Source organism: Ceratotherium simum, chromosome 6, assembly GCF_057802395.1.
Source record: "Ceratotherium simum simum isolate JZ-2026a chromosome 6, ASM5780239v1, whole genome shotgun sequence".
Lineage (NCBI taxonomy): Eukaryota > Metazoa > Chordata > Mammalia > Perissodactyla > Rhinocerotidae > Ceratotherium > Ceratotherium simum.
Window position 1 is genome coordinate 42008075 of NC_141905.1, and position 16990 is coordinate 42025064.

The window sequence follows — 16990 nt, forward strand, 5'->3', positions numbered from 1 at the left end:
ATTTCCCTGGGATTGGGCTTCCAGACTGTTTTGAGATTTTTAAAGTCATTAATGATCCTACTATCACAGCTGACAAAGCTGGAAGCAGATTCCAATCCAAATGTACCAGATGAAGTACTCCAGATTAGGGAGTACTTTGTATATATGGTATGGATATGATACATGGGATATATTGGTCCCCTTGGATATATTGGTCCCCCTTGGATATATTGGGGATATATATATATATATATATAAAATAGGATATATTGGTCCCCTTGGACAATGCCAGGACCATATGGGCTTCTGAATGTTTCAAGAGCAGGTTTTGCTGCGATGTTAGAAGAGTTTGGTGCTGCTCTGTGATGACCATGTAACCTAGGTAAGGTCTAGGGCTTGTTGAGTGAGAATGCATAAAAACTTAGCATGTTCATAAATTCTTGGTAATTCTGAGTTCCTGGTGATGGACTCAAGCTTAATTACAAAGGCAGAAGCGACTCTTTATCTTTTACAAATCTTCTCCACTACTGCCTGCCTGCAGGAGGCAGCGTGGTGGAGTGGAAAGAATATAGCATCTGGATTATGCTAATCTCGGTTAGACCCCTGGCTGTGGAATTTGGAGGCCATGTGGTCTGGAACCAGTCACCTGACCACTCCAAGACAATTTTCTCAATCATAAATTTATCACAATAACAAATATATTAACAGGGCTGTTGTGAGAGTCTAATAAAAAAAATCAGATGCAGCTGTCTATAAACGGAAAGGAATTGTTCAAAGGCTAGCTTCCTCAGAGCCTTTTTTGGAAAGGGATTAGCAGTATATACCCACTAGAAAATATGTTAATGCTCATAATTAACTAAACTAACTATAGTTTAACTATAGTTAAACTGTTAAACTATAGTTAAACTATAGTTTAAGCTAACTATAACTAAAAATAGTTACTATATTTTTCTACAGATGATGCTGACAGAGTCAAGGTTAACTAAGGAGAAATCTTGCAATGGTTTGCAATAGTAAGTGACATAGAAGGTAACTGCATTGGGTACAGATTAATGAAAGTCTACAAACACTAATTTTCTTTTGCTCTCAATATATTTAACAATAGTTAAAGACTATAGAAACTGGGAATTCCATACAATTCTCTTCACGACTGTGAGACTTAATTCTTGCATACCTCTTGAAGCAGTTTCAATTAATATGATGGGGTAGCAAATAATGTGATCCACACTATCTATGTAATTAAAATTTTATTTCTGTCTATTCAGCACTACAGTACATGAAAACTGCTTGGTTTATCGGCAAAAGGTTTGGTGTGTGTGACTGAGATTTTCTCACAAAATATGGGTTACATTACATCCATATTCACTTCAGAGGACCCTGGGGCAATAGAGGCTTGCAGGGCTGCCGATCGGGTGAGGCACGATTCGTCCCCAGCAGCTGAAATTGTTGTCTATCCAATAGATGTTTCCTTCCTATTGGGTGAGACATGTCCTACGTATTATGTCATCAAGATGAGGATTCTAAGAAATCTGTACTGAAGTTCTAGAAATTACCATTATTGTCAAGTTCTGAAAGGTGTATGCTTTCCTACTAGTAAGGTCAAATTGGAGCCAATATCGAAATCCCTCAGAAAAACGGAAATGTTCATTAACAGAGAAACATCCAGACTTGACATTCAAGAAATTTCAACAGGATGCAATATGAGGGGATGAATCTTTGCAGCAACCTCCACTACCTCTGATTTCTTCAAGCTACCCATTTACTCTAAAATAACCACAATTCCCAGAGTCTGTCATGGGCATTGATAAGTCACTAAGGCAGATGCGCTGATCTGTAGAGGCTGACTTGTGAACAAGCTGCTTTGGAGATAGGCAACCTCATACAGCATGCTCTAAAATATGGGGCAGCAGGGATGAATTCATCTTTGCAGAGTAGAATAACAAATGTGCCATTTAAAAATAAGTTTTGTTATGAAGTAGAAAATTATGTGTTTATATTAATTATTAAAATGACAAAATGATTATAGTATAGTTCTATTAATAATATGTTAATGTTGTTAATGAAATTTAAAATATTTATAGATCATTACAAATTATTTTCTTGAACAACACTGGCATAGAGCCAATTAGTAGTGATAATACTAACAGCTGACACGTGTTGATCTCAGACTGTGTCCTGAGTGTTTTATTGGCTTTATCTATAATTGTCAGATAAGACATGTTAAGGCTTGGAGAAATTAAGTCATTTGCCTATGCTTACTAATTCAGCAAGTGTTGTTCCGGGACTCACACTGGTCAAATTCCAAAGGCCACACTCTTCAGGACCCTAGTACATTACCTCCTTCCCGTCACATGCTTTCTGCTTGGGTTTTATAAGCAAAGTAATAAGCAAACTGTGGTACATTAGCATGTGCTTTTCTCTTCATTAGGAAATTTCATTCCCCAGAACTTCTACTCATCCACTCTCTGAACATCGTTGAAGGTTCTGATCAAGTCCCACAATTCTTTACCAGTCCATGCCGATGTTTTTCCTGTCTCAATTTTTATTACCGGGAGAATATACACTCATGCCTCTAAGCCCTCAGTTAACGACATTCTTGTATTGTTTTCAAGTCTTAAAAAAAGAAAAAAAAGTCCTGCAAGCTCAGGGATAATGTCAGGGACATTGTCTTCATTTGTGTATTTTGGCAAAATTCCTTGTACACTCCCGGACATACCATAAGGTAAAATGAAGAGTTGTTGATTGGTGAATTTATACAAGTTATGCTCATTTAAATGCTTATTTTTAAAATCGACTCTCATATAGCTTCTCCCCTGCTCCCGCCCCCAGGTGATTTAGGGGTGAGTCCTATGTGACCTCCCAAGATCTCATTCAATGCAAAGATTGCAATATCATGAAAAGCTGAGATATTTTGCATTGAGAAATGTCTTTTAAATGGATGCAATTTAAATCTTACATTCTTTCTTTCCTATTTTCTCTTGCTAAATGTGCTGTTAGTATATATTTGTGTATTGGGATGACCGCTGTTCCTTGCATTTTTTTCCACACAAGCAGTCCAGAGTATTTTGTTTATAAAAACTGCCATTCCCCACGAAGAGGTGGTGCACTTTAAATGAAGAGGTCTTATAAGCGATCATCTTCATGAGAAAATTATTTTCCCCATTTCAAGTAGGAAATGTAAGAAATTTCATTTTATCATGTTTCTCTAGGCTCCATTTACATTAAACATTTGCCGTTGTTCTTGCCTTGATATATGAGTGATATATATGAGTGATTTTTCAAGACACTCAAATCTGCTGAGCTGCAAGTCCTCGGTTACTCATGACTCCACACTGGAAAGTAGATGAACAGAACTCATTTTTGTTTTGTGGTGGATAAAGCAGCTCCATTTTTGTTTCTTGGGCATCCCTTTTGTAAACCATCATTCATTCATTTATTGAGAGCTTCTTATGAATAAAGCACTGTTCTAGGATCTGACATTACAAGAATTCAAATCTAAAAAGGTCCCTGCCCTCACAGAACTTACATTTTAGTGCAGGTTGACAGATAATTAACGGCAACAACAAAAATACAGTAACTTCTGAAAACCAAAAGTTTTCTCATAACTCATCTCCTGGCATCTTTTGACCTGAATTAATGAAAGACTGTTTGTAATCTTTATTCATCACAATTAGAGTGGATATTCATATATTTTACTATAGAATAGTTAATATGCTTGATTTGGGATTGCTGCCCCAGGTCCTATGGGGAGTGTAACAGAAATAGAATGTATGCACTGTATTGCTTTTCTAAAATTAGGAAACATCTGAATTCCCAAAGGTATTTGTCTGTACGAGTTTCAGATAACTGATTGTGACCTGTATAATGTGGGTAGTGATAAATCCTATGAATAAAATAAAGTAGGGAAAAGTGATAGGAAGTGCAAGGAAGGGCTCTTCCCTTTCTTGAATTTTAGTTTATTGAGTTCTTGTTGTTTTCACAGCTCTCTGGTGTCTTTAAAATGTTTATTTTTGCTATGTGTTTTTGTTCTACAGTGGGAGCTTTGGCCTACTGCCTCCCACTGCATTTTATTCAGAACCAGAATGCTGATATCTGCTTCTTTCAAATTGTGTCACAGATGTAGAAAAGTTAAATATCCTCAAATCCAACCATTTGGCTATAATAAATGTCGATATATACGTATATCTAAGTGTTTATTTTAGATACCACACCCAGGAGAGTCTTAATTCATACTATTATTGACTTCATTTTTCTCATTAGCACCTAATATCACCAAGTCACTCTAATGATGAAATACAGGAATTGCAGAATGCGTCTAATTTTTCTCTCATTCCTGTGATATTATTTCTCTTAGTCCCTCAGCAGGTGTCAGACAACTTGTGATGGATCTTCTGGGTAATATGGTTAAGTCCATGTTTTTTTCTCTCTACTCGATTGAATAACATCTCCTTGTATTTTTTTTATCACTTTACATTTATAAAGAATTTTTTAAGTTTATATTGAAGATAGTTTTATTCTAAAATAATATCCTTTGTTAACATTTAAGTTGGGATATATATGGACTATCAGCTATGTGACCTTGGACAATTTAAACTCCCTGAGCTTTTTTTTAAAATTTATCTTTAATTGAGAATGATAAATAAACTTGCCTGTCAATATCACTCTACTGTTACTACCTTTCTCCTTATTTTTTATGATTTCTACCTCACTGGATTGTTTTGAATATCAAATGCATTAATGGATATAAAGTAGTCAGCTCTGGTGGTCTAGTGGTTAAGATTCAGCACTCTCACTGCCGTGGGCTGGGTTTGGTTCCCAGTCAGGGGAACCATACCACTCATCTGTCATCTGTCATTTGTCATACTGTGGTGGCTCTGTGTTGCTGTGATGCTTAGATATTTCAAACACCAGCAGGGTTACTCATGGTGGACAGGTTTCAGCGGAGCTCTCCAACTAAGACAGACTAGGAAGAAGGACCTGGCCACCCACTTCCAAAAAAACTGGCCATGAAAACCCTGCGAATAGCAATGGAACATTGTCTGATATAGAAGGTAAGAGGATGGCACAAAAAGACCCAGCAGGGTTTTGCTCTGCTGTATACAGGGTCACTAGGAGTCGGAATTGACTCCACAGCACTAACAACAACAAAAAATGGATATAAAAAATTCTTTGAAAATGCTAATTTCCATTCAATGTTATTTATGGTTCTTGTGATTAGTAGAATAAATAGGTGACATGTAGGAATAACCCCAAAGAGAATTAAATTAAATGATAATGATATATAAGAAAAATATCCATTCATCAATTCTAGGAAATAATGACTTATAACAGGCCACATGTTTGCAAATATGTGAAACTTAAAAGTAGGAAAAATATCAGATTTGATGTTAGGAAATGAAGGTTATTATATCAGTAAACTTATCAAAGTTAGTATGACATAAAATGAAAAAGACTCTAACAAAATTTATAAGACATTTTGTCCATGCTTTACTTCTGCTTTGGTGACAAAAGGAACACAATTGTAACAAAAACTCAGAAGGACACAAAGGTTTTTATTCACTCTTACCTGGAGCAATCGGTTTAAGAGTAAAAGTTTTGAAATAGCATATATTAAAGAATTTATATCAAAAAACAAAGATTAAAAAAAGTACCTGGGAAATTATCTGGTATAATTTTTTTCTAGTTGCAATACATTTGTCACATCAGACAAAATAAACTTAAAAGTCAGATTTACTCTAGATTGATTTTCCACCTAATTTTTAAATATATATTAGACAGGTTGGTGATAAAATATTCAAAGGTGTTTTTAACTACTTATTTTGCATTGTATTAATAATAAAACATCCTTTTCCTTGCCTCTAGCAAACCCAGAAGCAAAAATTACTTCTAACACCCAGATGGTATATTTTTAACATTCATTGAAATCAAAAACAAACATGACATAGTTGCCTACCTGTCAAGCTTGTATGCGGATATTCACTGTTCACATAAAACTGCTTATGTTTTGAAATGATAATTTGTATTGCAGTAATATAAATACAGCTTTTACAGTGATGGTGAGGTAGTCTGATGTAGAATAAAGAAGTCTAAATGAGAAAACAGGACACTGGGTTCTGGTTCTGACTGCATGAGTAAGTTTGTGCCAGTCTCTTAACTACACCAGACTTTTGCTTTTTTATTGGCTAAATGACAAGGGTGGAGTAGACAACTTTTAAGATTCCTTCTAGTTCAAATATGTTTTAATTTTATAAGCTATGTACCCAGGTGTGCAGAAAAAGTAATTAATTTTTTTCTGTGAATCAACTTAAATTCTATAAAGTGCCTCTTCTGCCTGATACCAGACAGTGTAATTTTGGTTTATGCTCACTAGATTTTGTCTGGTAATATTTAAACACAATCAGTTAATGATTGTCCCTTTTTTCTCATTCATCGTAACTTGGGTGGCATCTAAATTGCTACACTGTTGGGGGGGGTTACCTGGTCATCAGTTTGTGTCTGCCCATGGTGGCATCTGCTGAAGTGCACACAGTCTCCTGTCTGGTTTACGGGCATCACAGCCTTCCACAGTGAGGTCCTCTGAAATATCTGAATTCGGCTCTATGTAGTCCGGGTCACTCCCCCTTGTTATGATCAAAGATGCTTACAGATGTCTTGTCTTTCTCTGTCTCTTTCTCAGCTAACATCTACAACTTTTTTTTTCTTGGGGGCATAAAAAATATAAGCTGCTCTCCGGTGAAGCCAAATGGAAGCATCTGGATGCCGCCCGGGCCAGTCTCAGCTTACCTATACCTCATTTTCTTATCTGTTACCATGAAGACCCAATGAAAACTCCTGAACCCGGGTTTGGGAAGCAGGGTCAAGTCCTCTCCACTCTCAGATCTTCAAACCCATCCAGGGTTACATCACATCCCTGTCCAGAATATAGCTAGAGAGGTGCGCGAGACGCAGCTCTGCCGAGTCTGTCACGGTCTGATTTTCTTGCTCCCTCTCCAGCTCTCCTTTTTCTTCTCTCTTTGAGGGTTCTCTGTCTAATCTCAGAAAGGGAGGATGGTGACTAGAACAAGATCACATATTCTGCAATCTCTATTGTTAGACCAGGATCTCGGGCCTGCGATGTGAAAATGCTTGTAACTCAAAAGACCTTTTGTTCTTCAACATATGACCATGGACATCAAAATTCTACCTTAAAACTCAGTACTGAGAATTGACTCATATTTTATCTGCATATCTTTTCCTTTGCGCTTTTGGCTGAGGAAGATTCGCCCTGAGCTAACATCTGCTGCCAATCTTTTTCTTTCTTTCTTTTTTGTATGTGAGCCGCCACCATAGCACAGCCACTGATAAATGAGTGGTGGAGGTCCACGCCCAGTAACCGGACCTGGGCCACCAAAGCGAAGCATGCCGAACTTAACCACTAGGCCACTGGGGCTAGCCTACTCTGTATTTTTTGCAGTAAAGACATTTTTCTGAGGGCAGATGTGAAGGTGGAGGGGTTTTGCTTCTTGGGACTAGGAAGAGATTTGTATATTCCTCATTCACATATGAGTTCATATTTGAAAATGTTATCTCTTCACATAATTTTCAATATTTTATCCTTTGGTCTCAATTTTTGTAGTAAGGTACTTTTGATAAATGATTCTTTTTTTAGGCTATCATAATACACACAGGTAATAGAAATGGAGTTTGATTTTTTAAAGTATATCAATATTGCAAAATCCTGAGGTTACTTAGGCACGCTCAATAAATACCTTTTATTTTTGTGGCCCTGAACAGGGATGGAAATTGTGAAGTTATTTCATTTTCAATATCACTGGAAATAGACTACTTCCCAGATTCTTTATCATACAGAAATAAATAATTTGGACCTAAAATTTTGCTTTTCAAAAAAAAAAAAAATGTCAGGGTGGCATCAGAAAAATGACAGAATAGACAGCTCCAACTTCCTGTAAACCAGCACAAAAACATCAAAAAACAAGCAGAAACTGTCAGAAGCAACTTTGTCGGAACTATGGGAAAGAGTTAAAGTTTACAGCAGCCAAACTAGTGCTAAATAAAAAAAAGGCAACTTAAAAATGGTAGGAAAATTTTATGGTGTTTTTACTTCCCCTTGCCCTGCCTCTCCCCAGCTCAACTGGCAGTCTTGAAGGTGGCAGCCCGCAAATCCAGGGTGGGATCTTGGTCCCTGATTCTGGAAGGAGCGGAGCAGACGTTGTTTGCACTTTATTGTGTATGTCTGTTCTGACCTATCTGGGGGCTACCTGAAGTTCCGATGCAGGGCACTTATCTTTGTTTTACCTAACTTGAAATTCATCCAGGCTGGAAAAGTATTGTTGGAAAGCATTGTAAGGTAGAAGAGCAACATGCAGGTGCCTGGGGCAAAAGATTGTGGTTGAAACATACAATAGACTACTCTAAAGCCGGAGAAGAAAAGCCTGGGAGAGAATTTCTTAGGAAAATTAGGGTTTTTTCAAAGCACGTGTGTGTACAGAGGAGTTTAACACATGCACAGGAAGAAAAATACAAGCTCAGAAAACATCTGAGAAGACCCTAAGCTTTCAGACGCCAAGCAGGCTGATCTCTAGGCAAAGTGTAAGCTTGGTTAAATGTAGCGGGAGGGCCCCAGCACAGAGACAATCTGCAAAGATTTGGAGAAGTTTTTGTTTTCTTTCTCTTTATTTCTCTCTCTCTCTCTTTTTTTTTTTTGGCTCCTGGCATTCAAGGAAATCTCTGTCAAAACATGAGCTCACTAGCTGAACACAAGCTAGTAAACAGAGCCTTCAATAATCATACACAGCAAGGAATAAAGTCTCTGTAAAAATAGTTGGGAAAAGTCACTAAACAATGGATTACTACAGCCCTCAACAATAAATACAACATCAAACCATGGATACGAAGGAGAATATTATTTCCAAAATTACTACCTTATAATATTCAAATGTCCAATATTTTTTTAAAAAATCACAAGGCATACAAAGAAACAGGAAAGTATGGCCCATTCAAGGAATAAAATAAATTCACAGCAGTTGTCCCTGAGGAAGCCTAGACATTGGACTTACTAGACAAAAACTTTAAAATTCCCTTTTAAAAAGTGTTTTAAAATAGTGATATAATATATATAATGTAAAATTTCCCATTTTAACCGTTTTAAGTGTACAATTCAGTGGCATTAATTACATTCACTTTGTTGTGCAACCATCACCATTATCTCCAAAAGTTTTTCATTACCCCAAACATAATCTCTGTATTTGTTAAGCAATAATTCCCCATTCCCACCTCGCCCCAACTCTTGGTAACCTATAATCTACTTTCTGTAACTATGAATTTGTGTATTCTAGATATTTCCTGTATGTGGAATCATACACATTTGTCATTTTGTTTCTGGCTTCTTTGACTTAGCATAATGTTTTCAAAGTTTATCCCTATTGTAGTATGTGTCAAAAATTTAGTCCTTTTTCTGGCCAAATAATATTTCATTGTATGTATATACCTCATTTTGTTTATCCATTCATCTGTTGATGGACACTTAGATTATTTTCACCTATTGGCTATTGTGAATAATACTGCAACGAACATTGGCATACACATATTTGTTTGAGTTCATGTTTTCAAGTCTTTTGAGTATATATCTAGAACTGGACAGGAAGAATATTTGAAGAAATAATAGCCCAAAATTTCCCAAATTTGATGAAAGACAGGAATCTACAAATCCAAGAATCTCGATGACCTCCAAAGAGAACCACATCAAGACACGCTGTAATCAAACTGTTGAATGGAAAAGACAAAGAGAGAATCTTGACAGCAGCAAGAGAGAAGTGATTCATCATGTACAAAGGATCCTCATTAAGATTAACAACAAACTTCTCATTAGAAAGCATGGAGACCAGAAGGGAGTAGGTTGACATATTTAAAGCTGTGTGGAAAAACAAAGATCTCCAGTAATGGTAACCACATGGGAAAATATCTAAAAGCCTGTATTACTGTATTTTGGTTTGTAACTCTTCTTTTCATTTTCTATTTGATGTAAAAAATATATGCAAAAAGATGTATATAAATGGTTAAAATGGTAAATTTTATGTTATGTATGTTTCACCACAACAAAAAAATGTGAAAGCATGTCACAAAGTATGAGAATATATTTTTATACATATATTTAACAAAAACTCATTTTCAGAATACATAAAAACTCCTACAATTTCATAATAAAAAGCAAAACAACCTAATTTTTAGAAAATGAGTAAAGACGTGAATAAACATTTCACAATAGAACAAAAGTCAGTAAGCATAGAAAAGAGGCTCAGCATCATTAGTCATCAGAGAAATGCAAATTAAAGCTATAACTGGAGACCACTTAATACCCAGTATAGCAGCTAAAATGAAAAGGATAGCAATAACCAAATTTAGCAAGGATGAAGAGCAATTGGAGTTTTCATTCATTGCTGTCGGGAGTAGAAAATGAAAAAAAGAGCTTTGGAGAAGTTTTGGCACTTTCTTATAATGTAATACTATGACTTAGCAACTCTACTCTTAAATTTTTACCCAAGGAAAATAAAAACATCATACACACATGAAAAACATGTACAAGAATGTTCATAGAGGCCTTATTTATAATGGCACAAACTACAAATAACACAAATTTTCATCAACAGGAAAATGACTAAGCAAACTATGATACATTTATATAGTGAATAGAATACTATTCAGCCATGAGAATGAATGCACTGTTACAGACACAAGAACACTGATAAACCTCAAAATCATCATGGTGAACAACAAAGTCAAATGCAAAAGAGTTCATTCATTATGAGTCAATTTATATGAAATTTAAACACAGGCAAAACTAATCTATGGTGAGAGAAAATACGCTGGGGTGGAGAAAGATTGAAAAGGAACACAAAAAAATTTCTGAGGATGGAAATGTTCTATATTTTGATTGTAGTAGTGTACAAATATTTTACATATATTTGTATGTATATTTTATCATGTATAATATATTTTATCATTAATCATATAAATGATATATTTATATATTTAAAATATTTATATAATACGTGTGTGCATTTGTCAAAGTTCATCAAATTATACACTTATGATCTATGCATTTATTTTATGTGTCATGCCTGAAAATTAATAGAAAGAGTCAGAAACATTAAATGTAAGCACTTACGTATATATACCAACACACGTGCAAACACTTTTAGATAGCTGAGTATAATTTCTATATTTTAGGTGAAAAAAACTAGATAAATGATTTAGTGGAGACAATAGGGAATTTAAGTATTGAAGAAATCTTGGTTCGTTTGTTTGGGCAAAATACTTGGCTGCTCTGAGCTTGGATTCCGCCATTACTAGAATAAATAAAATAACATTTTATTCATTTAGTTTTTGTGTTTTAAAATATGATAATAAGAAGCCTTAAACACAGAAGGTACTTAGTGAGTATTGGTTTAACAAATGTAAGTATGTAGGTATATATGAATGGATGAATGGACGGATGGATGGAATCATTGTTCTTAATTATAAGGGATAGGAGCTGTCTCTGACAATAGTTCTCCAGTACACTACAACAACATTTAATTAAATATAGTTAGTATTGTAGTTCTCCAGTACACTACAACGTAATAGTTTTCCAGCTCTCCAGTACACTACAATAAAAAAACTAGTTCTCCAGCGAACTACAACAAAATTTAAACAATGTATTATTATTAGTGCTGTTCTTTTCCATCTGATCCTCTTTGTTACTCTCACCTTACCTCCATTTGTTGCCTAGCATGGTGCTGAGCATGTAGTTGATAATAAATATTTGTTGAATGGGTAAATAAGTATCAGCAAATAGTGACATATACACAAAATATGCAATATCTGGGAATTTTAAGTTAAAAATGGAGGTAGAATATGGCTGAAGTGTGTATAATATCTTTGACGGTCCAAATGATTTATCTTATTATACATGGGAGAAGTCATTAACAAGTTAATGTACTATATGAATCTCAGACAAATGTGATGAGAAATGTGTGTTAATTAATATTTTGTAAAAGTTAAAAAAGCAGGCTTTCCGAATCTGTCATCATTAAATGTAGATAAACCTCTAATAAGTCAGAAGTAATGAAATGCTGTACTTCAGATTTCCAACTTTGAAAATCACAGGAGAATCCATATGGTGAACTATGACCATGTTGGGAAAGAGAGGCCATGGCAGAGGCCATAGACAGTGATTTATTAAAGCTCTTACTTTGTATTAGAAGATCTGTCCTTTAGTCAGATGCTCATAAGGGTAGGACAATTTGATTTTTCTGAAAAATCTAGGAACCCAGCTTTTGGTAATTTCATGTTCAAATATTCACATTAAGTGAGAGAAACTCTGATTCTAAAAATACAGATCGAAGTAAGCTACATGAATTCAAATAATGAAAATGATACTTGTTTGTAAATTTAAATTGCTATAAAATATATACGGATTAAATAAAATATTTGAACACATAAGATAAGAAAATGCAGAAGAACAGAGACTAGGACAGAAAGAGAAACAAGCAAAGAGAACAAGTGGAAGGACATTTTTGCATCTACTTCTGTTTAGTTCTTATGGAGTTGGAAAATATGTAGTGATTAATGGAAGTGTAGTAACCGTACCCTGGGCATGTCCTTTTAGAACAAAAGCTCAGTGACCCAATGATCCCTAAATAAAAAGAATTAGGTGTTGAGCACCTGAACTCCAATTAATATTCCAGTAGGATCTCTTTATACCATACATCAATACATTTTTTTGAAATGATTGGAGAGATAGATTTTGAAGGCAGAATCTATCTTAGGGTTGCCAGAAAATTATATATGTCTTCCTGTGCAGAGCCAGTGATCATGGTGACCAGGGTGCCTTAAATAAGAACAGTGAAAATGTGACTACAACAAGGATAGCAAAATTGGTAGGAGTGCAAGGAATGTAAGCAATTTGGTCTCGGAACAATAGCTTGTTACACAGTGATACGGGAAGAGAAGTTTATTGAAATAAGAGAGCCAAGATTCAACTCCAATATTTTAATTGACTGTGTATTTTGTAAAGTCTCTGAGCCTAAGTTTCCTCAATTGCAGAATAGGGAAAAATAGCACCTCATATGGCTATCGTGAGTATTTGGCATAATACGTATAACATTTTCAGTATAGTGTCTAGTACTGTATCAGTTGGTTATTGCTGCATAACAAATGAAAAAAAATCAGTGGCTACAAATAGTCATTTATTACTATAGCTTATGAATCACAAGGCAAGAGGTCAGGAGATCTCAGCTGAGCTCACTTATGAATTTGCAGTCTCTGATGCGGGTCAGCTGATCTGGGACAGCCTTGACTGGAGTGAGTCAGGACATTTGGTTGTGCTCCACATGTTTCTCATCTTTCAGAAAATATGTTCTCATGGAAATGGAAAAGGCACAAAAGAGCAAGCAGAAATACACAAAGCCTCCTGTGTCTTAGCCTTGGAAATGGCACATTGCCTCCTCTGTCACATTCTTTTGGTAAGTTACATGAAAACCAAGATAGAAGGATTGGGAAAATGGGCACCACCTCCTCACTGAGAGGAACTGAAAAGTCACATAAAAGGGTATGAATACTGGGAGATATAAAGAAATGAGGCCATTAATGCAATCAATCTACCACAGTTACAGAGACAGCACTCAAGAAATGGTAACTACTATTCCTACAGAAAACTGGTGTCCAGTAAAGTCTACTATTGACAATGATAAATTTGGCGAATTGTTTAAACATTTTTCTATATTTCTATGACAATTTACTCTTTTATTTATTATTATTAATTGCTCTTTTAATTGGTATTTATCTTCAGGAGTGCATACTTTTTTCCTAGAAAATACTTGCTTCTGGTGTGTAAGAGAAAAAAAGCACAAACTCCCTCCTACCCACTCCCCCAGGGAAATGCAAATCAAAATGACAATGCGATATACTTCACACCTGCAAGGATGGCTCTAATCAAAAAGACCAACAATAATGTGCTGTTGAGGATGTGGAGAAATTTAAACCCTCATACATTGTTGGTGGGAATATAAAATGATACAGCTGCTTTGAAAAAACAGTTTAGCAATTCCTTAAAAGTTAAACATAGAGTTACCATATGACCCAGTCAGTGTATTAGTTTCCTATTGCTATTACAACAAATTACCACAAACTTAGTGGCTTTATGAGTACAGATTTATTATCTTACTGTTCTGTAGATCAGAAATCTCACACAGTTCTCACTGGATTAAAATCTAGGTGTTGGCAGGTCTGCATTTCTTATGAAGTCTCAAGGGGAGAATCCATTTTCTTAGCTTTTCCAACTTCTAGAAGCTGCCCACATTCTTTGGCTCATGTCCACTCCCCCCAACTCCCATCTTCAAAGCAAGCAATGTCAGACTGAGTTCTCACATTGAATCACTTCAACTTCTTCTGTCTCCTTCTTCCACTTTTATGAACTTATGACTATGTTGGGCTCACCTGTAATCTAAAACAATCTCCCTATGTTTAGGTCGAATTATTAGCAACCTTAATTTAATCTGCAACCTTCATCTTCCTTTTCCATTTACTGTAACACATTCACAGCTTCTGGGGATTAGGACATGGACATATTTGGCAGAACTTTATTCTGTCTATTACAGTTGCAATTCCACTCCTAGGTGCATACCCAAGGGAATTGAAAACATGTATCTACACAGAAACTTGCACATGAGTGTTTATAGTAGCATTATTCATAATAGCCAAAGAGTAAACACAACCCAACTGTCCATCAACCAATGAATGGATAAACAACAACAATATAAGAGGCATCATCAATGCAGTGTGGCCTTTACATGAAGAAAAATTCACATTCAATATTAGGAAAATCACAGAATGTGAAAATCAGGGAGGAGGTGAAACTTAAGCTGAATCTTGGAGAAAGAATAAGAAAGAAACAGAATTAATGATTTTTTTTTCTTAGACTAGATACACATTTTAATTATAAGATGTTATCACTCAATTACTACTTTAGCAAGATTTCCTGCAAAAATCTGGTAGTACAGGTCATTATCCAATTTCAGTAGACATCTGTTTTCTCCAAGAGAGTAGTATATTACTATTCTCATCAATCAAATAAGATGTGTTTTCTGCATTTGGGATGTATGGGATGATAGAAGCCAGAGTTGTTTATGTTCATGAAAAGCATCTTAATCCTATTTCCTTTAGGATTAAAAACTAAAGTAAATAGAGCAGTTATTATTAAAGAAAACATTTACGGAATCTACTGTTCATTCAAACTATACATTTCATACTTTGGTCACAATTTGAGTGTTTGCAAAAGCCTGTGGGTCTGACAAATGTAGCTAAATATTTGTGCCTGCCTTCTTTTTCTGCTCCTTTATCCCTTCCCAAACAAGAAACAAGTCTATTCTCTTTACCTACAGGGACCAAATGCAGATTAATTTATCTATTACTTCTTATATTTTGGCTATTTTAAATAGTTCAGTTTTACTCAATTGTGTTTTTTCTGTAGCAATATAGAACATTTCTGAAACTTTCCATTTAAATGAGGAGAAAAAACACCCAAGTGATTATTGTCTTTGACACAGTCTTGGGAAGAGTGAGTACATATGTGTCTTTCTCTATATCCTGAAAGGTGATGAAGATGTAAGGCAAAGACTAAGCCTGAATTTATATATCAGGAGTTGTTAATGGCTCCATATTGTTGTTCTCTGCTTTCTTCAATGGTATTCGATTTGAATCTTTTACTATTTGGTAAAAACTTCAAAAAGCAGACTTCATGAAAATGGAGTTAGAGTAGCAAAAAAAGACAAGTTACATCACAATAAGGCAAATGGTAGAGATCTGAAGTAATTTATTGGCTCATTCTTTCTGCGGAAAGGAAACTGTTATAAATTCTGTCAGATTACCTAGCCCTGCAGAAAATGCAGACGATGTATTTGAAATCTAAATGCATTTTCTAAAAATTCATCACAGAGGTTGGTTGAAGGCATACCTCATCAGTATTCAGTGCCTCTGTCTTAAGATGAAAGAGGCGAAGAAACTCCTTGGGTGGAGAGAAAATAGAAGTTACTTATCTGAGAGCAAAAGCTGCCATCATTTACTCATACCCAACTCCCATTCACTTCAATCAACTTCAACCTCTCAGCAGGAAGAACTTGGCTGCAGGATAGAAATTTGAACTTCACTAATAGTATTACAAGGGGATCAAGGCTTTCATAATGAGTTTAATAACTTGGATGCAGAAAGGATCATTGGACACTGGAGAGTCTTAAAAAATTCTGTTCGCTTAATGAATTTTATCTTTTCTGAGATGGAAAATTTTAAAGTAAATGGATGTATTTATATAGATGTGTAGTTGCTTGAACTCAAAAATAAATATGAGACCATCACAATGTTACATAAATAGTTTCCACTCATGGGTTGAGGAATTAGGGTATTTGGATTCTCAAATAAGGAATTTGAATTATAATGGATTTAATTATGAAAATAGCAGGATTCTTAAATTTGACTCCCATAGCATCCTTGTTTCTTTTCCTTTCGTCCTACCCCTCCCAATTTCTAAAAAAAAGAGTGAATAATAATTAACATTTTTGAGTGTTTCCCGTTTGTCAAGTAATATGCTATTTAGTTTTACGTGCATTGTTTCATTATTTCTTATTACTACCACTTGTAGGAAACTCAAGGCAAGGAAGGTTAAACAACTTTTCCAGGTCACACACCTAGAGGGGTGATATATAGGAAATTAAACTCAGGTCTGCTTGAAATCAATGACTTTGATGAATCCGTTGATGGAACCCACTGAATCCTTCCTTTCTCTTCTATGTAGAGCAGTTTAAAGTCAATTTTTTTTTTTTGCCTGCTACCCAAGTTTACCTGAAAAAGCAGCATCTTCCTTACCAGGGGTAGCTCTGTAGTTGGAGCCATCCATAACCACATTAGACGATTTGAAAGGAACTAGCCTGAGTTCCAGCAGGGGGCGCTGTAAGAAGTCAAGCACCGCCCTTGTTCCCTG